Here is a 27,280-nt window from a genome sequence, read left to right as displayed (position 1 = left end):
ATAGAACACTGAGAGTGCAGCCATTACAGTCCCATACACTTTGAAACTTTCTGTTATTCCTTCAAGTGTCATCTTCTTTGTGAAACTTTCTTTGACCCCACAAATTAGCATTAGATAATTCTGTTCTCTGTGCTTCCAAAATATTTTATTTCCATCTATTATAAAAGTAGATACTTTGGGGGGGCAACTTTGTTTACTTCTTGTTCCCCCCACTCCTACACTGTGGACTTCAGAAAGGCATAAACTTTTATTTGTATTCATCTTTGTGTTTCAAAAACCTAGTATAGTGCCTACCATGTAATAGTCAAGCAATACTTGCTGCATGAATAAATGACAAAATTGGTTGACTGTGTGTCATCATTTTTATTTAGCTGTTTGAGACATGAGTGTAAACAGAATGTCAAGCCATAAAAAGAGTGCAGAAATTCCTAAGAAATTGGCTTAGTGTTGTAAATAAGCTCCAGAACTTGGTAAATGTGGAGAAGACTTGAGGAGACCAAAGAATGAATTAAAATGAGTTGTTCTTAAAATCAAACTTTAGAAAACAGAGGCTAAGTCTATGAAGACCAAATGTAATCCAAAAGGAAACTTAGATATGAAATGATGGGCTTTGATAAAGAGGATCATGACCAGTTATTGGTTATCTCCACTAGGATAAAGAAAGAATAAATAGAGTAAGGATTAAGCAAGATATAAAAAAGCTATTACATCTTGCAGTAGGTTACTATGGGGCATCAGAATATTTTCCTGCTTCAAACTGCATCTAATAATTGTCCATACTGCCATCAAAGGAATGATTCCAAATTCCAGGACTGAAGATACCTTTTCGCAGCTGAAAACCCCTCATTGAATATTTTTTACTTCCAGTATTATTTTCTAAACTTGCCTGAAAATAATAATTCCCCCAGGACACCGATAAACAACAGAGATTCCTGCTCATCCTCTGAATGAGAATCTTGGGAGGTGGGTGTTGGGAATCTGTTTTTTAATAAAACATTTGGTTATTCTTATCCTTAAGCAAGTCTGGATTTATCTCCAGGATAAAGTGCCCTTTCCTTAGAAAAGCGCTCTAGGTCCACTCTCTTGTACATGGCCTCATTTGCCATGTACCCCCATAATGATCCAGTAATAGTAACATACTGTTTCTCTTTGCTGTTTCTTTCCAAATGCTATTATCTCTACTTAAATTCTATTCACAATTTAAACTGACCTCAAATGACACTTTCTCGAAAACCTTTTTTCACCCTCCCAGAAAAAATACTACACTTTATCACATCACATTCTCTTTATTTGTTCTTCATTTATATTTTTCTATATCGGAGCTTCTTAAGATTAAGAAATATGTCTAATTTATTTATATTATTGTCCAAGACCCAGCATAGTGCCTGGACATAACAGAGTATGTATATTTCTCATCTTCCAGTGTGTACCAGATAGCTCTTCACCATACATAGTTTGCCCTTTGTCAAGAACCATCCCACATGAAGCCCCCTCCATGATGACTTTCTGCATGGCTTTAGACTTCCAGTGATAGCTCTTCTTTACAGTCATCCATAATTACCACATCCTGTTTGCTTCTATTTTTCTTTCTTTCTTTTTCTTTTTTTTTTTTTTTAATGTATGTCTGTCTGACTAGAGTGCAAGTAGCTTCTGAGAAGGGAAAACATACTATGTTTTATTTTCATGTACCCCTGAGTTTGTGGTATTTCATAAACAGCCTGAAACTGTATATAATTTTTAAAAGTATGTGCCCCTTGGACTTCCCTGGTGGGGCAGTGGTTAAGAATCCACCTGCCAACGCAGGGGACATGGGTTCGAGCCTTGGTCCAGGAAGATCCCACATGCCGCGGAGCAACTAAGCCCATGCGCCACAACTACTGAGCCCGCGTGCCACAACTACTGAAGCCCGTGTGCCTAGAGCCTGTGCTCTGCAACTAGAGAACCCACCACAATGAGAAGCCCGCACACTGCAACGAAGAGCAGCCCCCACTCGCCGCAACTAGAGAAAGCCAACGTGCAGCAACAATGACCTTTTTTTTGTATAAAAGGAATTTCCTTTTCATACTTTCATCCTAAATACAGATTAATTAGGAAAATCCCTGGACTCTCAACACCAGCATCTTCTTGTTCATCATTGAGAAACATTTATTGAATTCATTTCATATGCAAGGCACTGTGCTTAGTGCTAACAACTGTAAATACATGAGCTGATACATGCAGACCACTGGACAATTAATACTAAAATAAATCAGCTGGTCCAGCCAGCATTAGGAAACTGCATCACTGAAATACTGTTTCAGTAATACTTAATGGACTGAGGGCCTTAAAGTGAATTATATATACCCTTTGAACTGGTAACTCTACTGCTAAAAATTGGTCTTATATAATTCTAAATCTAGAAAGCTCTTTATGTTCTAAGTAGCATTATTTAAAATGGTAAAAGAATGGAGACAACCTAAATCTCCAGCAATAGATCAATTGGTATTTAAATTTTGATTCATTACTTGTGGATGAACAATTGATCAATTGATCCTTAATCTTTTTTCTACCCCAACACACTTGAGGGAATGCAACATCTTTTTCTATAGGATTGGCTCACCAATACAGAGATTCACAGCTGAAGTAGCAAGAAAAAAGAAATAAAACTAAAAATCTTTTACGAAGGACAGAAGGTATACATCGAAATGCACCTCATAAAGTTCTGCTACTCTCCTTCTTCCTGGGATAAGGACTATTCTTATTTTGTAGAAAATTCATGGTTCCTGACATTAGAAAATACTCATCTCTTGATTGTGACTATCCACTATTCCTCCTGGCTGTGCTCTTAAAAACAGGAGCTTCCCTTTCTTTGGGAAATTGCTCTTCCTCAACTTCTTATAGTTTTAAGGGGGAGAGGGGTCTACCCCAACATAGCGACTGATCCAGGTCCACCAGAGTCCTTCCCTGGGAGCCAAGAAAGCTCATTCCTCTGGGATTCTAAGTGGGAGGATGTCAAAGTACTCTCCCTCTTCTTGCCACATTATGTGAATATTTCCTATTTGTAGTAATTGAGAAAAATACCTGATCAACCCCTGTTCTAAGTTACATGAATGAGCCTTTTTCTTCTAACAGTTTTTTCTCTTAATCTTATTCAGTTTGGATTTTTGTCACCAGCAAGTAAAAGATTCCTGAGTGTAACAAGTTAATATGGATCCTACCAATACAAACACACTTAAAACAAATTAAAATACACCAAAATTCCAAAATTTTATTCATAGGAAAAATACTGTATGAAACAGTTCCAAAGTAATAATTATTGCTTTATTAGAGATCAATTTTCCTCTCAATCTTCCTACATTTCTGTATTCTCTCCCAGATTTTCTGTAATAGGTATATGCTTCATTTTAAACTGTAAACAGCAGCACTCACAATACACGTAGTCTGGCACCGTGGCAACCTCCCAGAAGAGGAAGGGGACAAGAGAGGGAGAGATGTAGGCAGTTAGGTATAGACTGCTTACTGAAAAGTATATTGTTTCCTTTTCACTTCCACCAATTGCTCCTTTAGAAAATATGCTAAGTGCCACTGAAATGTTTAAGTTACATGCTGTCAGACATCTATAGCTGTCATGAAGGTTAGTAGTGGAAAATGTTAAATCGACATTTGTTCCTGAGGAGCGCATAGGTGTGTTATTGGGAGAGAATGTCAGATTAATAGAGGGAAATGTTAAAAAAGAAGGCTTTCGGGCTTCCCTGGTGGCGCAGTGGTTGAGAGTCCGCCTGCCGATGCAGGGGACACGGGTTCGTGCCCCGGTCCGGGAAGATCCCACATATCGCAGAGCGGCTGAGCCTGTGCGTCCGGAGCCTGTGCTCTGCAACGGGAGAGGCCACAACAGTGAGAGGCCCGTGTACCGCCAAAAAAAAAAAAAAAAAGAAGGCTTTCATTTTAATAAATAGCAAAGAGTAAATATCTTGGTAAATCTTAACAGACTCACGCAATATTTTGACACCACTGTTATGAAACTGCCAAAAGAGGTACTTACTGGGCCAGGGCAAAGATGGACCATCGCAGCAAGCCATCTACAGTCTAATCCCAGTAACCTATTGTTAGATAATGTTTGACTACTACTTCAGTAGGAGTGAAATGGCTGTGATGATCTGTATATCCTCTTAGCTTTATCAGCAACTGACAGAGCCTTGAATATGGCAGACACCTTAGGTTATATTTCTTTATCTGAAAGGAGTCCCAGGTTCTGGAGTCCCGTGGTGTATAATAGTCATCCTCTGTAAAGCAAGTGAATATAACAGAGCCTCCACAATAGACTGTAATAGGGTTAAAACTGGTGTTGGTTTCTGAGTAGGCAATTTGCTAGCAAAGCACAGGGCACTTAAAACTGAGCTGAGATTATAGTATCATTGGATTCAGTCTCATTGTCAAGAGATGATGGAGTAGGGCTCTCCAGGAAAATGTAATAATTAAAGGGATTATTAAAAAATTTAATCAGATTATGTATCGTCTTCGGAAATTTGGACAGTAAGTTTAGGCAGTCACATTTAACCCAAGAATTGGGTTCTGAAAACTGACTTCCCAAAGTAGACAGGATTGAGAGATGACATGGCAAGTTGAAGGAAACATATTTTCTGGCCCCTCCCAGACCTGTGTTTCCAAGACATGTTCTTATGACAGATTATAATGTTAATTTGGTGATTGCAGACATTTGCCAAAATACTTCATTATTTGGCCCTGTGATAAGGAGATTAATTTAGCATAGACTTTCATCAGACCTTTATCATTCTTCACCTGGAGTTCTTCCCTAGTTGACTGTCTGACCTCTCAGCCTCCACCTCTTAACCCTTCCAGTTCACCTTCCCTACCACTATCAGCATGATCTTCAAAAAAAAAAAAATCGTATGAGAACTTACTTCTATCCAAAACAAAAGAAAACAAGAACAGAGGAACCAATTCTCTCTTTTAGTTTTCTGTTGCCTAGAAAATTGTCTTCTTCTTTATCTTGATATTATATCTCACCTCAACCTACCTGTCTGTACCACCTCTTGCTGCTCTTTACATGGCTCCCATCTTCTTCAGCTACCTTAAATTTCCAAATATTCCTTAATATGTCACAATTTTTCATATCTCTGAGATTTTATTTGCATATGTTTTTCCTCTGATTAGAGTGCTTTTGCCTCCTTCTTCATCTGGGGAAGGTAGTGAATCATGAGGCAGAGAGAAACATGGAAGAGTGTAGTGGAGAGCTATTAAATATTGGTGGAGAATTTGCACTTTATCCTAAGGTTAGAGACTCAGATGATCTTGAATCAGAACACTTGGGTTAATAGCTGTCTGAAATTTCTTTCTCTTTTCAGGGATCTGGGATCTCTGGAAAGAAAAAGACTCCATAACAGACCCTGACAACACAATGCTATAATTCCCCTGATTAAAAAAAAAAATCTCCACTTTACAAATGAGGAGACTGAGAACTACACAGTTGTGCCTAGAATCTTGTGACTAGTAAATCCGTTATACCATGCTGCATCTAGACTATCTCAAGTATCCCATCTCAACTGCTTCTTGACACTTTGCTTGTACAGGTGTTTTAACATCTGTCAAGTGGTATTGTAACTTACAAGCTTCCAATTTTTTCTTCCTCTTTAAGTTGAAGTCTACAAGAGTATGTCATTCAAGTTTATTGCCACAGTGCCTGGCACATTATAGGCAAGTCAAAAAATATTGTGGCATGACTCATAAGTAGAAGAAAACTTGGTCTGAAAGCACTGTTTTAGTCATTGCATCCACAAAATATATTGTGTTCTACCCAAATTGGTACTTACAATGGCCCTATTTACTATTTTTATTTATAATCTAGATGACAGAATGGTGACCAGCAATACTGTTATAGCCAATAATATTTTGCCTGACTCCAAAAGAAAAGGATTTATATTTAAAATATCTTAGGAATTTGAGAAATGTGAAGATGTGATTCAATACTATTTATAATTACTATGTAAGGAAAAGAAAAATAATCTCTGAATGTATATTACACAGGACAAGCTTTAAGAAGATCCCAGAAAAAGAATTTGTAGGTCATTTTGGATCATAAGCAAAATATGAATTCATAACATTCATACTTTATTGGGTTTTTTTTTTCATTTTTTTAACTGATTTTTTTTTCTTCTATATTTTGGCTGTGCCACGCATGCGGGATCTTAGTTCCCCAACCAGGTATCGAACCCATGCTCCCTGCAATGCAAGCGGGGTATCTTAACCACTGGATCTCCAGGGAAATCCCCATGCTCTATTGTTAAGTAAAACACATGTGAATTGGTAATGAAGTATAAAGTTATCTGGATTATTTATGGTTCTTAGATGACTGAACCTCTATATATACTCTATGACTTAAACAACATATAAAGACTTGAGGGCTTCCCTGGTGGCGCAGTGGTTGAGAGTCCGCCTGCCGATGCAGGGGACACGGGTTAGTGCCCTGGTCTGGGAGGATCCAACAGGCCGCGGAGCAGCTGGGCTCGTGAGCCATGGCCGCTGAGCCTGCACGGTCCGGGGCCTGTGCTCCACAACGGGAGAGGCCACAATAGTGAGAGGCCCGTGTACCGCAAAACAAAACAAAACAAACAAACTTGAAAAACACCCATTGATAAAGGAAAAAGGTGGGTAAGCAGTGGTAAAAATTGACATCGAATATGGATTAGGCATGTTGTTATAAATGATTTATGCATTGTCACATTTGATCCTCACAGCAACCTTTTGAGAAAGTTGAGTAAACTGGGTCTCAAATAAGTTGCTCATCCAATTAGTCACTGGAAGAACCAAGACTCTCATCCAGAACTGAGTCCAATTCCTATAACCTTTACCCAGTACCACACTGCCTTCAGAAGAAGTTTGATTTCTGTGGCCTAGAGAAAATAATATTGCAAGGGCCTATGAATATTATAAGGAGTATATATTTATACATAATATGAGAGTCCTGGCTTCCATCAAAGCCTGGACATGAGACCACCTGGTTATAAGTTTCAGTTAGGTCATTTGAAGAGGACACTAGAATATATTGCCTTGGAAAGTGGTGGAGTCTTCCTGGGAGATGAGATAAAGAAAGTTTTAGGGCTTCCCTGGTGGCGCAGTGGTTGAGAGTCCGCCTGCTGATGCAGGAGACACGGGTTCGTGCCCCGGTCCAGGAAGATCCCACATGCCGCGGAGCGGCTGGGCCCGTGGAGCCATGGCCGCTGATCCTGCGTGTCCGGAGCCTGTGTTCCACAACGGGAGAGGCCACAACAGTGAGAGGCCCACGTACCGCAAAAAAAAAAAAAAAAAAAGAAGATAAAGAAAGTTTTAAAGGCCTACAGCTTTCTCTCTGGAGGTGAAGTAGTCATAATGATGAAAGTCTCATTTCAGCCCTAACTTTTGATTTTAGTTAAACAGGGTACTAAATGCCAATCGAGAATCTTTAGAGACTCCAGGGAAGGCAGCAATTAGTACTGCTCTACTGTATAGAGTAGCAGGACTTCTGTTGGAACAGCTGTTTGTTGATCCAGCTGACATTCTCTTTCATCCACCCATCCATTGTTCTCCTTAAACAATAGCGAGATACAAATGTGAGTTTTACTCACTCTAATGAAAAGGGTAGAGTTTCTTTCCCTATAAATATTTTCAAAAGCCTTGATGATTCATGAGATTTGCACAAATACATTTAGAGCTGAAAGTAAGTGTATAAGGCATTTGGAGAATACTCTGCCCCTGGCATAACAGGGAGAGGAGGGCTCCTACATTAAAAATAACTCTGCTTATATTTGTAAGGCAAACATGCTCTTCATTACTGTCCTCCCTACCCAACTCCCCCCTGGAAAAAATAAACATTATCCAAAACAAAACCTGACAGAAAAGATGACAGCTTCTTGGGTGGGCATGAATGCAATCTTGCCTGAAGCCAGGGGTATACACAAGATGACCTTTAAAATTTTCCTTTCAACCCCATTATTCACTGGGTTTATCTAAACATTGTTTATGAAGGAAGATAAAATATGGATGAGTTTTCAAATGAAGAAAGCAACAAAGACTTACTGACTCTGTCTTGTTGCAAAAGGGAAATTGGATTTGTACCTTCATCTCCTGCATTTCTCATTTATTTCATTTGGGCATGCGGGGGATGTTAGCAAGTATCAAATTCGCCTGTGAAACTCAGTTTGTACAATAAAAACATGATGGCTTCATCTCTTTTGCTCTGCAGAATCTACATTTTCATTTCAAGTTAGTAGTCATTCTTGATACTTCTCCCTTAGAGAAGATTCCAAACTTTAAAAAAATCTCCCTCTGGGCATCTTTCTTTTAGAAACGCTTCTGAAAAGAGGGGCTCAAAGTACATGTGAGATTTGACTCAAGCACCAAACATTTTCCAAGGTATCCTATCACAAAACCTATTTTTTTTTTTTATTCCTTGTCTTTCATCTAGACACTGAAACCCACTCATTTAGGGCTGTTTCTTACAATTCAGGATGCAGCTTGAATGTCACCTCTTCAAAGATCTTCCTGACCACCCCAACCTAAAGTAGCCACTCAGTCACTAACTGTCACACCCCATTGTTCCAAATCTCTACCTTGAATTTGTTACCATCTTATTTATTTAATGCTCACACCTCTCAGTTGGAATGTGTTCCATAATGAGCAGAGGTTAAGTTAGTTTTACTCACCTCTCTACACCCAGCAGTTACAAGAGCTTACAAAGAGTATGTACCCAATTAATATTTGTTGGATGAATGAATGTATGGTGCCCTCAACAGGAAATACACTGCAAATGTCCATGAATAATTTCATACTATACAAATAACATATGTGTGGAGAAATATAGATACATATTAATTACTTGGCATCAAGTTTGTGTTGATTGATAACGGTAAGAAAGTTTGAAAAAGCACAAAATTGGGGTGGATTTTCCCAAGATAGAACATATTAAGGTAAAATGTAAGGGTTTATTCTGGCATTGCCTCTTTATATCAGCAGAACTGCTTTCCTTACAGAAAAACCCAGTAAGAATAAGTTCTTGGCATCCTTGCTGGCTTCAAAGGTTGGATGATCTCTTTTGTCTCCTTTTGAGATCCCTATCCCGTTTCTCCATCTAGCTGACATCTCCTTGAACCCAGCTTTTTTTTTTTTTTTTTTCCTTTGGCCACACTGTGCTGCATGCAGGATCTTAGTTCCGTGAACAGGGATCAAACCCTCACCCCTTGCAGTGGAAGCGTGGAGTCTTAACCACTGGACTGCTGGGGAAGTCCCAGATTTCTTGATCTTAAACACTATTCTTGGGTAGGACACCATTTCTTTGAACACATCTTAGTTCCATTTTTCAGTTAAAAGTTGTTCATACCCCTTGAAGTGTGTCTGCTCTTAGCCAATTTGGGTAATGGACTAAGTAGACCTGCTTTGGCTGCCTGAGCCCTATCTTAGCCTCCCTCTGCCAGCAACCAGAGACTGAGAGCCCTGGGTTTTTCTTAAGTCCTTACAGTTCTCAAGTCTTTTAAATTATTCCTCTTCTTAGATGATCACTCCTTCCATTTTCATCCTCGCTCCCACATCTGTCTCTGCTCATTCCATTTGACTAGCTTGCCATGTTCTACCAATCGTCAGGTTTTAAATTGTCCCCAATCTGCAGGACGAAGAACAGTTTGGAAATCAAGTTATAGCTTTAATATCTGTCTTAATTGGAGCCTATACAAACTGTATTTACTCTGTTTATATTCACAATGTATTTTAAAATTTATTGGCATCAACATTAAGTATGCTTGGAAGACTTCCCTGAAGATAAAGTAGAAATTTTGTATTTCTCAAACTGGGCTTCAAATTGAACATTTCAATAATGGTAATGATTTTTACATTCCTGAAAAAGCTACTTGATTTTTTCTAAAATTTATGACTGGTGACACCCTTAGCATCAACATTTAATGGAACAGAGTTACAGCCAAGTATATCTTTAGTTGCACAACCAGGATTGGTGAGGGGAAATATAAAATAACTTGATCATGGCATTTGAAGTCTTCCATTAGTTGACTGAAAGCTCTATTAAATTACATTTTTAAAAACTTGAATTTATGTAAGTATAGAAATATAATTACATAACAATCCTTTGTTCATTTTAGAAAATTTAGAAAGTACAGTTAAGGGAAACACATAAACACACACACTCCCATCTTCACTTTCAAGCAAGGTTTCAGTATTCTGCTAAGATTCTTCCTCAGCCACCCAGACAATTGGGCTTTTCACAAATATATCACACTTTCCCTGTCTTTGCTCAGATTGTTCCTGCAACATGAAAAACCGCTTTAAATCCCTTCTCTTTTTGAAATCATAATTACTATTCAGAGTCTAACTCAAATGCTACCTTCTTTATCAAAATCGCTCATGTCATTTCAGAAGAACCAAATTCTTCCTTCCTCCCCTCTAAACAATCAACTTAGCTCATCCCTCAGACTTTTGAATTTCCTGTGAATTGGTAGTTGGACCTGGTGGTTTGAGAAGATTTAGGTTAGATTTATTTTATTTTTTGATGGGCTATTTGGATCAGGAGGCCCATGTTGTCATTTTCTTTCTCTTTTTATAATTTAGCTGTAATTGTTTCTCAATGCCTAGATCCATTAATAATAAGGGGATGTCAAATGCTGATATTCTAATTCAGTTTTTCTTCTGTATTATTAGTTGGAATACTTTTATTAAGGAAAACTTTCCTCTTATCATTTGGTTACTGCATGATAAAGTTTGACAGGAAAAGCAGAATAGATGCCTGAGTTTTACTTCCCTCTTTACTTGACAGTTGTCAAATAATTTGATTCACTAGCATCCTCTGAAGAAGACTTTCAATTTTAAAAGATCATTCAGTGATGAAAGAATGCTCAACATCATTAATCATTAGAGAAATGCAAATCAAAACTACAATGAGATATCATCTCACACCAGTCAGAATGGCCATCATCAAGAAATCTAGAAACAATAAATGCTGGAGAGGGTGTGGAGAAAAGGGAACACTCTTGCACTGCTGGTGGGAATGTGAATTGGTACAGCCACTATGGAGAACGGTATGGAGGTTCCTTAAAAAACTACAAATAGAACTACCATATGACCCAGCAATCCCACTACTGGGCATATACCCTGAGAAAACCATAATTCAAAAAGAGACATGTACCAAAATGTTCATTGCAGCTCTATTCACAATAGCCCGGAGATGGAAACAACCTAAGTGTCCATCATCGGATGAATGGATAAAGAAGATGTGGCACATATATACAATGGAATATTACTCAGCCATAAAAAGAAATGAAACTGAGCTATTTGTAATGAGGTGGATAGACCTAGAGTCTGTCATACAGAGTGAAGTAAGTCAGAAAGAGAAAGACAAATACCGTATGCTAACACATATATACGGAATTTTAAAAAAAAAAAATGTCATGAAGAACCTAGGGGTAAAACGGGAATAAAGACACAGACCTACTTGAGAATGGACTTGAGGATATGGGGAGGGGGAAGGGTAAGCTGTGACAAAGCGAAAGAGAGGCATGGACATATATACAGTACCAAACGTAAGGTAGATAGATAGTGGGAAGCAGCCGCAGAGCACAGGGAGATCAGCTCGGTGCTTTGTGACCACCTGGAGGGGTGGGATGGGGAGGGTGGGAGGGAGGGAGATGCATGAGGGAAGGGATGTGGGAACAGATGTATATGTATGACTGATTCACTTTGTTATAAAGCAGAAACTAATAAAAAAAAATTCTATCTAGATGATCTTGTACTATCAGATAAAATGAGAGATGGTATCTAAAAAGAGACTCCTAACAGCAAACCATTGTACTTTCCATAAACAAATGTTCTATCATTTTTTTATTCTTCTTTTTCAGAGAACAATTATTTTAAATCTTTTACATGTCTCTACTTATTGCACCTTGGAAATACCACCCAGTCTCATTATTTTAAATACAATTTATGTGTCAATAATTCCCAAATTCCTGGATTTGGATCCTGTCTGGATCTTCTCCCCAAATTCCTGTTTCATGTACCCAAATATTTACTTGGCTCTTGGCATCTCTACTTAGGTGTCTAACAGTTATCTCCTACTCAACATTTCCCAAACTCAACTCCTGATATTCCCCTATCCCTAAATCTTCTATGCTCAGTTTTTTCCATTTACTAGTGGCAACTCCTTTCCTTCAGTTGATCAGGCAAAAAATTCAGAGTCATGTATAAGTACCCTCTATCTTTTATATCCCCTGTGGCCATTGATTAAAAATATATCCAGAATATAAATATTTCTCACTTTCTTCACCACTGCCATCTTGGTTCAATCACCATCATCTCTTATTTGAATTATTATAATAGACTCCAAAGTATTCTACCTAGATGTGTTCTTAACTCCTACAGTCTAATGCAAGATGTTGAATCATGTCACACTTACACTAAAAGCTCTGTATTACCTTCTCATCTCACTCAGGGTAAAATCCAAAGTCCTTGTAGTGGTTAATAATCTCATCTCCTACTATTACAACCACATTAAACTCCTTATTTTTCCTTTAGCAGACAAATCACCACCTTCTCGGGGCCTTTACATTTTTTATTCCTTCTGCCAGGAAGGCCCTTCTTCAGATTTTATATGTGTTTTACTTTTACCTCCTTCATTCAAGTGTTAACTTTTTAGTGTCTCCTTCGCTTGTAATATCACCTTCAGTTGTCATCTTCTAAAAAATATTTATTTACTTATATTGTTCATATTCTGTTTCCTTCATTAGATCATAAGATCCAAGAGAGAAGGAGATTTTGTTTTGTTCACTATTTTACCCCTTTCTCTTAGAAGAGTGTCTGCCAGTGGTTACTCAATAGTTGTTTGTACATTTAACACATTAATTCTGAGCTTGTTACTTCTTATGATCTTTAATTTCTTATTTTCTATTTTTCAGTTTTAGAATGTTCATTTGACCAGTTTTTATAAATTATAATCCTCTTTTAAAATTCTCTCTTTTCTTCTACTTTGTCCAATTTTTTTTGTAACTTTCTTAAGCATATTGATAATAGTTACTTAAAAGTCCCTGTTGGGGCTTCCCTGGTGGCGCAGTGGTTGAGAGTCCGCCTGCCGATGCAGGGGACACGGGTTCGTGCCCCGGTCCGGGAAGATCCCACGTGCCGTGGAGTGGCTAGGCCCGTGAGCCAGGGCCGCTGAGCCTGCGCATCCAGAGCCTGTGCTCTGCAACGGGAGAGGCCACAGCAGTGACAGGCCCGCGTACCGCACAAAAAAAAAAAAAAAAAAAGTCCCTGTTGAATAACTCTAATATCTGAATCATCTGTAGATCTATTTCTATTGCCTATTTTCTTTTTTTTTTTTTTTTTTTACTTTCAATCATTTGATTCTGTGGGTTTTGGTTTTGGTTTTGCATGTCTTATAACTTTTGGCTTGATGGATGAAACATTTTAGGGACTCTTTTGATGGGCATTTCTCTAAAGCATGTTAAGTTTTTTCATCTGGTACACAGATGGCTGGCAGATTACTACAGTCCTGGTCAGACTTAGTTTTAGGCTTTGTCAAGTTAGGCCTATTTAAATTTTGTCCTTACATGTAGTACATAGTCCTCACTTCTAGAATACGGCACTTAATCCTAGGATGGCACCCTTCTGAGGTGAAAACTGAGAAATACTAAAATTTTTGCAAATGTTTCTTTACTTCCATAGGGATTAAACTTTAATTTTTGTTTTCTTGGTGTGGCTGTTGAGATTCATTCTTAAGCCTCCCATTTGCTGTTTTATTCTGGGTTATTTGGACTCTCACTCTATAAATAATATAATAGAATTTACATATTATTTATATAGATTTATAATATATATTATTTTTATATATTTATGTAGTTTAGGAGTCAGTCAGCAGTTGGGAAAGGGGGATTTGAATGTAGATTTTTGGGTTTCTTCTTTGAACTTCCTCACTCTCCAGGCTTTTCCTCTTCAAATGCTAATTCTTTGGGCAGCCCTGAACTCCATCTTCTATTTTTCAGTTATCTTCTGTTCTTTTACTTTGCTTCTGGTCTTTGCTTATGCTAACGAAATACTGTTTTCATTTCAATAACCAGCATAGTAAATTTTATATGTGGTAGGGTATTTACTCTCATCTCTTTTTCAAAAAGTTTCTTAGAAATTACTACATATTTATTTTTTCCATATGTATTTAAAAATAATCTCTCCAGTTTCTTTTTAAATTTTTGAATTCTTCATGCAATCACAGTAAATTAAGCTTACCAATTGCTGTTTTATTTTAGGTTACTTGGATCCTCACCCTAAATATAATATATAACATAACATAACATAACATAACATAAATGTAGTTTAAGAGTCTGTCAGCTGTTGGGAAAGGGAGATTTGAATATCAACTTTTGGGTTTTGCAAGCCAAAATTTAATGTTAATATGCATTATGTATTAAGAATGGTTACTGAGGGTGGTGACTGCGGTGGAGGCTGCGGCCTCGGGCTCTGGAGAACCCTGAGAAGAGGCCGAAGCCCTCGGCCCCGCCTGGGATGAGTCCCGACTACTCAGTTATACCTTCCTGACCCAGCCCATCCAGCATCTCAGTCAGAGCAACCCCGGGGCAGAGGAGCTTATTGAGAATGAGGAGCCTGTGGTGCTGACAGACACAAATCTTGTGTATCCTGCCCTAAAATGGGGCCTTGAATAACTGCAAGAAAATATTGACAACAGAGACTTCTCTGTGTATAGTGCCAGCACCCACAAGTTCTTGCACTATTATGAGAAGAAGACGGCTAATTTCCAGAACTTTAAGCTGAGGTCCAATAGGGAAGAAATGAAATTTCATGAGTTTGTTGAGCAACTGCAGAATATACAGCAGTGAGGAGGTGAAGAGAGGTTGTATCTGCAGCAAACACTCAATGACACTGTGAGCAGGAAGATTGTCATGGACTTCTTGGGTTTTAACTGGAACTGGATTAATAGGCAACAGGGAAAGTGTGGCTGGGGGCAGCTGACCTCTAACCTGCTGCTTATTGTCATGGAAGGAAATGTGACACCTGCTCACTATGATGAGCAACAGAACTTCTTTGCTCAGATAAAAGGCTACAGGCGATGCATTTTGTTCCCTCCGGATCAGTTTGAGTGCCTCTACCCATATCCTGTTCCTCATCCACATGACAGACAGAGCCAGGTGGACTTTGACAATCCTGACTACAAGAGGTTCCCCAATTTCCAGAACGTGGTTGGTTACGAAACAGTGGTTGGCCCTGGTGATGTTCTTTACATCTCAATGTACTGGTAGCATCACACAGAGTCATTACTAAATGGGGGCATTACCATCACTGTGTACTTCTGGTATAAGGGGACCCCCATCCCTGAGAGAACTGAATATCCTCTCAAAGCCCATCAGAAAGTAGCCATAATGAGAAACATTGAGAAGATGCTTGGAGAGGCCTTTGGAAACCCACAAGAGACTGTTCCTGGGACTCTCTTGGTGGCACAGTGGTTGAGAGTCCACCTGCCAATGCACGGGGGACACGGGTTCGAACCCTGGTCCAGGAGGATCCCACATGCCACGATGCAGCTGGGCCTGTGCACCACAGCTGCTGAACCTGAGCTCTGGAGCCCACAAGCCACAGTTGCTGGGCCCACGTGCCACAACTACTGAAGCCCAAGTGCCCAAGAGCCTGCATGCTTCAACTACTGAGCCCACGTGCCACAACTACTGAGCATACGTGCTGCAATTACTGAAGCCTAGACACATGGAGCCCGTGGTCTGCAGCAGGGAAGATCACCGCAGTGAGAGGCCCACACACCGTGGTGAGGAGTGGCCCCCACTCGCTGCAACTAGAGGGGGCCTGCACACAACAACGAAGATCCAATGCAGCCTAGATAAATAAATAAATAAACAAATAAACAAACAAAGAATGGCTACTGAATTTTATGATTTATTTTAATATAATCACATGTTAATTTTCTCCTTTAATATGTAAATTCAAGAGATTTTGACTTAACTATCAAAACAATTCATACATCCAAAATTTATAAAATTATGTTACTTTAATGAAGAAAATATGTTTTTTAATATGCTTTTTCAAATGGGCTCATACTGTGTTTAATATTTTTATAATCTATAATACTTTTCCACTTAACAGTTTAATGTAGGTATATTTCTTGTTTATAAATATAGTCCTACATTACCATAAGGTGACTACATAGTATAGTATTACACGTATAGATACCATAATGTGTCATGTTGGAAATTTAAGTTATGTGAGTTTCTAACTATTAAACACTTTTTAAAAGACATTATTCAAGGACGTTTTGAATAATTTTGCAACCTGAAATTTACAAAGTATTTTACTGATTTAGAGAGAAAAGATTATTCACAGTCACACAAATATTTAATTTCTTTCTTTTCTTTCTCAATCATAGCATATGCAATTTTATTGTCAATATTTCAAAACTTTGCAAATTTCCTACACATCCCTAATTCATGATAGTCCATTTAAGAATTAGTAGGTATGCATGGCTACTTTTTTCCTCAAAAAATTTTATAATTATACATGTCGGTTTGGCTTGAAATGATAGAATTTCCATGTATTCTTGTTCTTAACAGAAGAAGAGAATTGAGGGGCAGTCAGAGAGGAAGAATAAGAGGGGCTGTGGAAAACACCCTTTGTGTAAAGTAAAGTAAAATGGGGTGAGGTCACCATCAAAGAATCTTTCCTCCTTAGGAGAGTTCATCCTCTTAGAAACTGTTTGTACCTCAGGTTATCATGTCTAGCTTTCACTTGTCCAAATCTTTTTATATAAGGTCATTTCTAGAATACCTTAAGTTAGGTAGTTAAATAGTGTGGAACTTTCTGGAAGAAATATGTTTAACTTCTGAGATAAACTGAAGATAACAATTAGTCAGTGAGCACCAGGATTGTAAAAACAGACTATGTCACTAAAATCATATGCTTTTGAAAAATATTTTCAGTCTTTCTCTACACTGTGGAAAGTGTATAGCCTTTGAAATCAGAGAGACTTAGATTCATTGTCACAGATCTGCAGTTACAACACTTAAACTCCTTGAGGTTCAGTTGCTGGAATTATAATACGAAGGTAATAATACTTACCTTGCAAAAAGAATGTGGAAACTAGAAAAAAAATATGAAAAGTTCTTTGCATAGTATGGGGCACTCTGTAGGTACTTTGTAAATGGTAATCAATTACTGTGATAGCATTTTTCCTGGTAATAATAATAATAAGATATTTTTAATATGTATAGTTTACAGACTAGAAAATGTTCAGACTTTTTCTTTTAACTTTTTAAGTATTTATATTACCCATCTAGCTACTATTTGCTTATACTCATTAGTATTCGTCCTGGAGACTGTCTTGGCATAGTAGATAATTGATGACAGTGCTTCCTGTTCTACTTTTTGTCTAGGAGCAAGATTAATTTATATGCTGATTAATTTGGGGGGCTGCTCACCTTACTCCTCTGCCTTTGTCATAGATCTCATTTGTTTGTAATCAATTTTTCTTAAACTTTATATACCCAAGGAGATGGCACATGAATACATTACTTACTTGCTTCATACTTTCATTCATAAGACAAAAAGCTAATGGATAGAATGTTTAAAAAAAAAGATAAATTATGACTTCCTTTGGGATCAAAACAGTTTCTTTCAAACTTGGAAAGATTAGTTTTGTGAAAATTCTTATCACTGATATCATGTGTATATAAATGAAAATATGGATGCAATGTATATTCATGGGTCATTAAATAAGTATGTATGAAACTAGGAGGAAGCATAGCATAAAAAGTATTTTCCCCTGAATAAATTGTATATATAAATTTAAGGTAAAGAGAGGTCCTCTCAGAATGAATGTATATTTTTTTCTAGCTCAGACCTACTACTTAGCTTGTCTAAGTTCTGGGAGGCATTCCTATCATGATACCTTTCAACCCTGAAATCTATAATTGTAACACTGTTGAAATTATTTTTTAAAGAGTAATCTTATTACATGAGTTAACATACAGTTGCCCTTGAGTGGTAGGGCAAGGGTGTGGTATTACAATAACTGATATCTTGAGAGGCTAACATATTTCATAGTGGGAATGTCTGTAGCTCAATACTGACCATGATTCTGAGCTTTTAAAATGACATTAGAACATCACAATTTTTCCTAAGTCATCCAGTAGTCTGGTGAATAATTATCAACCTTTCTCAGAATTAGTGTATTTCTCCCTATTTTTGTCACTAAAGTTTTATTACTAGATGCAATGACAAAAGACCATTCAGGGAAGTGGAAGAGTTACTAGATGGTAATTAAGAAGAAAGAATAAGAGTAAGCAAAGTAAGAAGGAAGAGAGGGAGGGAGAAAGACAAAGATGAAGGAAGGAAGGAGGGAAGGAAGGAAGGAAGGAAGGAAGGAAAGAAGGAAGGAAGGAAGGGAGGGAGGAAGGAAGGAAAAAAGTAAAAAATAGAAAGAAGTAAAAAAAAGAATAAGGAAGGAAAAATATCAACAACCATCCTTTACTATGTCTCAGTCTAAGGGTTAACACCTGACATTGGATCCTCACAGCATTCTGAGGTAGGAATTTCCACCATTTTATAGATGCATACCTGTGTGGTGCCCATAGAAGGAATGTTTGATTCCAAGGGGTCACAGATACACTGAGCATGAAGTTATGCCAAAGCCTTCACACCTTGTTTCTTCACTGGTTTGTGTTTTGGGCTCTATTTCCTGTTTTTGCTGGTTAACCATCATGAGCACACTCTGTGGTCTAATTTTAGCCACAAGGGTTTAATGTTACTGTTAACTACAGACAGCTAGGCAATTAGGTAATTTTGTTTCCCTAGTGGCAGCCTGTCAGGGTAGTGCTGATAAATCCACTTTAGCTGGAGGTCACTCACTCACCAAGGGCTCCAATCATTTATCTTGTTGTGTACAAGCTACTTTAACTGAAAACACAAAAGCAAAGAAACAGAGTACTATTGTGTGTGAGACTCTGGCTCAGGACCAAGACTGACTGGGTTTGAATCTCAATTCTACTTTTACTAGATGGGATATCCTTTGGGAAATGGCTTAACCTTTCTATACCTCAGGTTTTCTCTTCTCTAAAATGAGGATCATAATAATATTTATATCAGAGAGTGCTTCTAAGTATTCAAGGAGTTAATATGTAAAAATGTCCAGGCACATAACAAATGGTATATAATTATTGCTGTTATTATTGATTTTATTATTATCCATTAAGTTAATTCTAGCTTTGAATTCAGTAATTCTAGATGATGTCCCATCCATACACTTACTACTGCCTTCTTGAACCTTCCCTGAATTCTAAGCACATCCACTCCCTTGGTCTTGCAGGAGGTCACTGTCTTTGTGTGTTGCTGCTCCTTATGCTGGAAATTAATTCCTAAATCATATTCGGCTCAGTAGAAGTCTTCTCCATATAGTTAGCTATGTCCTCCACCCCACCCCAAAGAAGGCAGATTACAGTTACTCCTATATATCCCTATCATGACTCATCATTGTATACATTATAAATACTGTCAACATCCCTCCAACGCTGGCCCCTTCTCATATATGCATCTGAAAGCTCTTTGGGGACAGGAACTACATCTGGCTCTTTCTGCCTTCTGGGCACTTATCACAGTGCTTGGTACACAGAGGGCTGGCAGTAAATGTCAAAAGAGTAAATGAGCTTACCACTTGGAGGGCAGCAATCCAGGAGAGATAAAGTGAATAAAGCCTAGGCACCCAGGGAAAGTAGGTATGCAGCCATGGCAAAGGTTCATGAGAACAGTTATTGTCCTATTCAGCTGTCTGTCATCTAGCTATATGATAAAACTAAAACTTTTTAAGTGCCTTATCCAAAATAAAGTAGTAGGCACTTTACATTTGACATCTCATTTAATATTCACAACAAGCTCATGCAATATATACTATTATTAGTCCCTTTTTATTGATGAAGAAAGAGGCTCAGAGAATTCAGTAACACAGCTATGACTTGCTAAAGCTAGGATTGGAGCCCCAGTCTCTGTAACTTCAAACTCTATGCTCCATGTTCTAAATTGATCCTATATACATACTGCCTTTCAAATTGATAGAGATTTTTTAATAAAAATATTTTATCTTATTCAAACAAAGAGTTGAAATGTCTCCCAATAGTCGAATCTCTTTTATAGCCCAGAATAGTCCATCCATCTTATTATTTCTGGGGCAGAATGCAGGAGTTTAGGCAAGAAAAGTTCAGAGAAATATGATTATCTCTTTTCTCTCCGTTTTTAAAAAATCTTGACCACAGTTCAATATTTGCATACTGCTTTTTAATATCCTCTTTTATTAAAAAAAATTAACAGATATCTCTAAACTCAGGAAGAAAAACACATTTAAACTTTTAAAAATTGGGACAACTCCATTTGGTTTAAAAATGCCTTGAAGGGCTTCCCTGGTGGTGCAGTGGTTGGGAGTCCACCTGCCGATGCAGGGGACATGGGTTCATGCCCCAGTCCGGGAAGATCCTACATGCTGCGGAGTGGCTAGTCCCGTGAGCCATGGCCGCTGAGCCTGCACATCCGGAGCCTGTGCTCTGCAACGGGAGAGGCCACAACAGTGAGAGGCCCGCGTACCGCAAAAAAAAAAAAAAAAGTCTTGAAAAACAAATTAAATTGAAGACACAAATTGACAACTGCCATCACCTCCTTTGAGAGTCATGTTGTAATGGGCAGATTGTCATCCTCTAAATCCTTAGCAGTTGGGTTAAGATGAAAGCCCTGTCTCACTTGACCACCCTTTTTTTCTTTCTTTCTTTCTTCTTTTTTTTTTAATGGCAATCCAAATGCTGAACAACCAGAACTGCATCTTCTAAGATACTCAATTTGACATCTTATTCTGTGCAAATGAGTATAAGGTGGTGAACAATGTGAACGGATATCTTAGTTTGAATATTTTCCCGAAGTAGAATTTATGAGGCTATTGAAATCCTGCTAGACAGGAATTATTGCCTATGTATTTCCAAGCTGAGCAATTTGAGATAGATTAGAATGAAACCTCTGTGATCAGAGCTGCTAACAAGGAGGCTTCTTACCAATAAGCAATATATAAGTGTGTGTGTGTGTGTGTGTGTGTGTGTGTGTGTGTATATATATATATATATATATATATTTTTTTTTTTTTTTTTTTTTTTTTTTTTTTTTTTTTTGCTGTACACGGGTCTCTCACTGTTGTGGCCTCTCCCGTTGCAGAGCACAGGCTCCGGACGTGCAGGCTCAGTGGCCATGGCTCACGGACCCAGCTGCTCCATGACATGTGGGATTTTCCTGGACCGGGGCACAAACCCGTGTCCCCTGCATTGGCAGGCAGACTCTCAACCACTGCGCCACCAGGGAAGCCCCCAATAAGCAATACATTATGGTAGTCTTGGTGGTGAGGCTGTGGCAGCCAGTTTTTTCTGGTATAATAGGAAGTGGATCCAGCATTTTTATTCCAAGTTACCACTCCTCACCAAAGTAGGGTACTTTGCAAAGGCTATCAACTTTTTACTCATTTCACTTCAGAAATCACTGTTGAGAGAAAGGACTTATCTTCAACTGCCAGGTAAAGAAGAGTGGGAAACAGAGGTGAAATTCAGGTCATCATGATGAGTTAGGAATCTGGGCTTCTGGATGCCCAGTATTTATCATTTTACACCCTTCAGCATAGTCTCTGATGTGAAATGCTGATGACTTCAGCATTGGAGAATCTATGAGCCTTCTACATAGCTTGTGAAATTACAGCTTGCTCCTCTGGGAAGTAGACAGGGGTTTCTGAGCTTGGGCATTTACCTTTTGGGATCAATAAATGTCCCCGTTCATTCCTCTCTTTATTGAAGAAAGATCTTGCAAGAGATCATGGCAATATTCTCCAGTTATATTTCTCTCACAATTCATGAAGAACAAAAAAACAAAAAACAACAATAAAAAAACCCTACATTTAACCTATAGAAGAATTATTTCATTAAAACCCTCTTTTCAGATACACTATTTCTCATCTTCAAATGTAAGATATTTCTTAATATTTGAGCACTCACTGTTTTCTCAGTTTTCTATGAAATTATTCATCTATATATTAGTACACTCTCGTACAATCTTATGTTTGTTTTTGGTAATGATGGTTTATTGCTTTTGCTTTTTTTTTTCATTTCTTCTTTTGTTTTAATTTCAATGTTTATCTTTGCTTACTTACTGATGTTAGTGACATATTCTATGATTTCAGGTATAGTACACTGAGTTTTACTGAAAACAACTCCATATCAAACTGACCCTCTTAGAGAAGGTAAGCACAACTCATGGGTTTAATCATTGCATTCCATAAAAGGAGATGTCACTTAACCAGCTTTCCTCTCAGTGCCAAGAAATCAGCTCAAAGTATTTCTATTCAGATAAGTGAACATGCTTGTCATAGCTTACTTATGCCTGTTAAATCTTTCTATGAAATATTTTACAGGAAAATATGTAAATATTTTGACTGCTTATGCCATTCTTTTCAGACTGCTTTTCAGATTACACATGAATCTCTATATGAAACAGGAAGGAAAACCAAGCAGAAATTTCTTAATGTAGCATTTTTCATTAATGAACACAGAAAGGCCAGGGGAAAAAAAAATTTTAAATGGAGTCTTAATGTAAATAGCCAAGAATAGTAATATATACTCTATGAATTGGCCTCAAAGTGATACCAGCGTGATGGAAATACATTATGAGTTTCCAGGACAGCATGTCCTCTTACCTTTTCTTACTGACAGCAGATAAGTAAACCAGGGCTTAGGAGTATAGTATTTGCCAAAAATACATTAGCACAGACTTTGTATGTAGCAAGAGTTTTATGAGTTTGCTACATCTTACATGAACAAAGGTCTATAAACCAGCCTTTAATCTTAGAAATACATGTTCTTTACAGCCTATAGTTAACAGATGTGATATATTCTGAACATAGATAGGGTAGAGAAAAGTAAGGGAATTTTTTCCAGGCAGTTCTCATTAAATGTAGAAAGTCTTTGTTTCATTTCAGTTATTTAATTTTTGCTTTTTTTCATGATTATTTTTGAAAGAATAAGGTGATGTTGATGAAACTTGAAGATCAACACCACGGAATAATTGTGTTGTTTCCGCTACCTGAGATGACATGGTTGTACATGTTTTTAATTGTCAAATGACCATATTTTCCATTTTTTTCAATGGAACACATTTTATTTAATTTTGGAGGTTATATGTGTAAATGTATGACTTGACTGAGGAAAGCATTCCATCACTAATACTTCCTCATGATTGTGGAGCTGAGTAAAACATCATTCAGAGTCCCTGGTTTGAAGCAACAAAAACCATCTCTGGCCTTAGCCAAAAGGAGATGCATTGGACAAATAGCAGGGATGCCCATAATTGACAATTGGCTGGTAGCCTTAGGCTTAGAAAATGGAGCTTTGCAGACCAGTCTGCAGGAAGCATAGTCAAAGTCATACCACAGCAACTGTATGATTCATGGGCTCTTGTGATGGTTGGAATCATCTGATTTCCCCTACATTTCCTCATTTTTTGCACTATCCATCCAAGATTTAGAGTCCCAGAACAAAGGCCAGATCAACAAAGCCTAACTCATTGGCTTCTTCTGTGGTACAGCCAGGAGTGGTAGAGGAAGGTCCCAGCTACTGTGGTTTGAGAGAGGAACAGCAGTAGGAAACAAGCTCTGGGAATTTTCTTCCAACTATGTTGGCACACAGTGAGGAACTGATAAAAATAGTTGGAAGTGGATTATGGTCAGCTGAAGAATGACAAATATCCAAATAAATATTGGCTTTGAAGTCATGATGGGTTCTTAGATTGGACATTTTTATCATTGAATACTGTGAGACCTTGGATAAGTCCCTTTTGCTGCCTGTTCCTCAGTCTTTAAAATGACAAGTTTGATTTAGAGCAAGATAAGTTCTATTGTCTTTATGCTAGTTTCCATAGCAGACATCATTAATCAATCACTATATTCTTTTCTCTTGAGACCAAACATGACCTTAGAATCCTTCTCAATACAGTGTTTTGGCAGCAACTACTAAATTGAGTCAACAAATGAGATAAACCTTTCAAATATCTCTGAACTAGAGGTTAATTACATTTTCTTAAAGTGTTAATGTTCTTTGAAGTTCCGGGACTGAAAAGTATTGTTAGTTGAATTATTTTAGAAAATTAGAAAGAACCTAGACCAGATGGGAATAGACTCATAAAGCAGCAAATCCAGTAAAATCTGATTGAAGTGAAAGAAAATATTTTCAGGTTTGACTGGCTTTCATTATGAATGTTGAGATGTAGAAGGATCTCTTTGTTTCATTGTAGAATGTGCTAACCACTCTCTGTCATCAATCCAAGAAAGTCCTGAGCTCATAGACTATTCTTTGAACAACAGAAAAACATGATATCAGTCTGAGGTTTAAAATTGTGAATTATATTATAGAGGGTAAATGAATATAACATTATATTATTAACGGTAAAGAAATTACCATTAACCATGAATTTTATTGTTAACGGTAAAGGAACTACTATTTTTTTTTTTTTTTTTTTTTTTTTTTTTGCTGTACGCGGGCCTCTCACTGCTGTGGCCTCTCCCGTTGTGGAGCACAGGCTCCAGACACACAGGCTCCGCGGCCATGGCTCGCGGGCCCAGCCGCTCCGCGGCATGTGGGATCTTCCGGGATCGGGGCACGAACCCGTGTCCCCTGCATCGGCAGGCGGACTCTCAACCACTGCGCCACCAGGGAAGCCCGGAACTACTATTTAAGTAGTCTTTTAAATTTATAGAATACAGGATCCTAAATGGGTCAAAAATCTAAATTCATTAGGGTATGTTACTAAACCTAATAGCAGTTTTAGCTGTTGTGACCAAATAAACATATTTCTTTAGTACTGTTTTGTTTTTCTATTTTATTAGTGAGACTTTGTATTTAGATCTCTTTTTTTTTTTTTAGAAATTTCACAAAAAATTTTACTCAGTCAATAAGTACATGAAAACATGTTTAACATTGATGATAATCAGAGACATGCAAATTAAAACCACAATGAGCTACCACTTCATACCCCCTGAATGGCTCAAATGAAAAGGACCAACAATACCAAGTGCTGGTAAGGACATGGAGCAACTGAATCTCTTACATATTGCTGACAGGGGTGTAAAATTCCAGCCACTGTGGAAAACCGTTTGGCAGTTTCTTTTTTTTTCTTTTTTATTTTATTTTATTTTATATTTTTATTAGTTTCTGCTTTATAACAAAGTGGATCAGTCATACATATACATCTGTTCCCACATCCCTTCCCTCGTGCATCTCCCTCCCTCCCACCCTCCCCATCCCACCCCTCCAGGCGGTCACAAAGCACCGAGCTGATCTCCCTGTGCTCTGCGGCTGCTTTAACATCTCAAGCCTAAACTAGATGGATTCACAATGTAGGGCAAGTGACACCAGATGGAAAGACTACAGTCCGGGAGTTGCTAGGCTCCAGCTAGCTAACAGCATCTCTTCTCTACCCAGGAGATTTCCATTGTCTTCCATTGGGTTATGTTTGTCCTCATTTACACATCAAAGTTTCTTTTTGGAACGATAATGACTTGTAATATGTCCTTGAATCACGGCAGGAAAATACCTTTCTAATTCTAGAGTAATTTCCAAGAAACCACAAAAAGTCTTCTAAGACAATATTTGGACACTGGCTTTCTGTAGGGTACCTAGAATGAGGTCAGTTTCACAAGCCATCCTTCCTCTGTTGTTCCTATGGTAGATTGCCAAAGGACCCCAAATTTTTCTCCTTCCTGTATGAATGCCTTTAACAATGCAACTTTTATCAAGAGAGGTGGAGTCTATTTCTCTACCCCTTGCTTCTGGGTTGGCCACATGTCTTGCTTTGGCCAAAGGGTTCTTAGCAAATGCGACGCAAGCAGAGTCTTGAAAAGTGCTTGCACTTTGGAGTTTATCTTCTTGCTATTTTGGGGAGCACTGAGCCCACCACCACATGAATTAGCTTGTGTTAGCCTTTTGGATGATGAAAGATACATGACCAAGTTATGTCCATCACTGTAGTTAACATGGATTCAATCATCAGTCATGTCAGTGAGGCCGTCCAACATCATTCAGCCCCAACTGAACTGGCCCACTATGAATTGCCCAATTAACTCTCAGAATCATGACATATAACAAATCTTTGTTGTTTTAAGACATTAAGTCTTGGGGTGGATTTTTAAATGGCAAAATATGTCCCAGTAGTTGCATCATCATTCACCTGGTATTGGTTTGCTTACCCTCAGAGGGTAATCTATAGAAACTCCTCAGATTTACCCCACTCATTGTCAATGAATTGAATGAACCTTTAGATTCACTGGGAAAGACTACTAACACCCTTTCCATGGTTGTTAAAATAAAACTGACTTTGGACTTTTTGGTTTTCATTATTTTAGATTCAGGAATTATTTTTTTTAATGAAAACATCAGATGTTGACATTCTTTTTTTAGATCTAGCAATGATACAGGTGTTAAACACCTTAACATATACAGTGAAAACTTCATAACATCAGTGAATTTCAAACTTGCAAAAGAAATAATTTCTCAACTGTTCAGGGTTAATCTGCCACATGGATTTGATATGGCATTGAAGAGTGAAAAATGCAAAAGAGACCAAAATTGTCTAAGAGAGGGAAGGAACCTCATAACATTTAAGCTACACAATATCTTCCTGATGGGAGCTAAAAGTCAATTTACTTTTAGAATTTATAAAGTTCTTTGTTTGAGACATTTTGCTCTAAATCTTACCATTCTCAGCTGTATCTTATACTACATCCCAAGGCCAATGGATTCATGTCTTCTCTCCTCCACCTTCAGGCTATTTCTAACAACTCATCATCTGTTTTCCCTGGGAATTGTCCTCACATACAGAGTTCTCTCCAGAATTTTCATCTGTTTGACTGTGTTACCTGGTCCCCTTTCAAAGGTAGTTAGTTTATATATGTACATACACATGCATGTATTTATGTCATACTTCTCTGCTGTTTCTCCTTTGTGCCTTCAAAAGGGTTTTCTGGTGGAAAATTGACCAGAGACATGTTTGGGAAGAATGGCAAAGCATGGTAACCTATGGTCAGAAAGATCATGCCTAATTACATATCATATCTGTACTTATAAAAAATTCTTTTTTGTTTTTATCATCATATTTCAGTAATATGATAGTGCTTTGGGGTACACAAATGTGCTGTTTATTCAGTTCTGGAGTTCTTTGGTCTGGTATTGTGATGTCAATT

At 37.9% G+C, this 27,280-nt stretch overlaps 1 pseudogene across 1 annotated transcript in view; it reads left to right on the top strand.

Annotated features, from left to right (window-relative positions):
* The window catches only part of LOC309807950 (hypoxia-inducible factor 1-alpha inhibitor-like), a 223,757-nt pseudogene that overhangs the window by 87,602 nt on the left and 108,875 nt on the right, over positions 1-27,280 (top strand). The window contains exon 4 of the transcript in view: positions 14,431-15,478. The product of the transcript in view is annotated as a hypoxia-inducible factor 1-alpha inhibitor-like (transcript). The remainder of the gene's footprint in view (positions 1-14,430; positions 15,479-27,280) is intronic.

This window comes from Mesoplodon mirus (genome assembly GCF_964341445.2).
Source record: "Mesoplodon mirus genome assembly, chromosome: 7".
NCBI lineage: Eukaryota > Metazoa > Chordata > Mammalia > Artiodactyla > Ziphiidae > Mesoplodon > Mesoplodon mirus.
The sequence above is the reverse complement of the archived record's forward strand: the minus strand, read 5'-3'. Positions and strand labels throughout refer to the sequence as shown.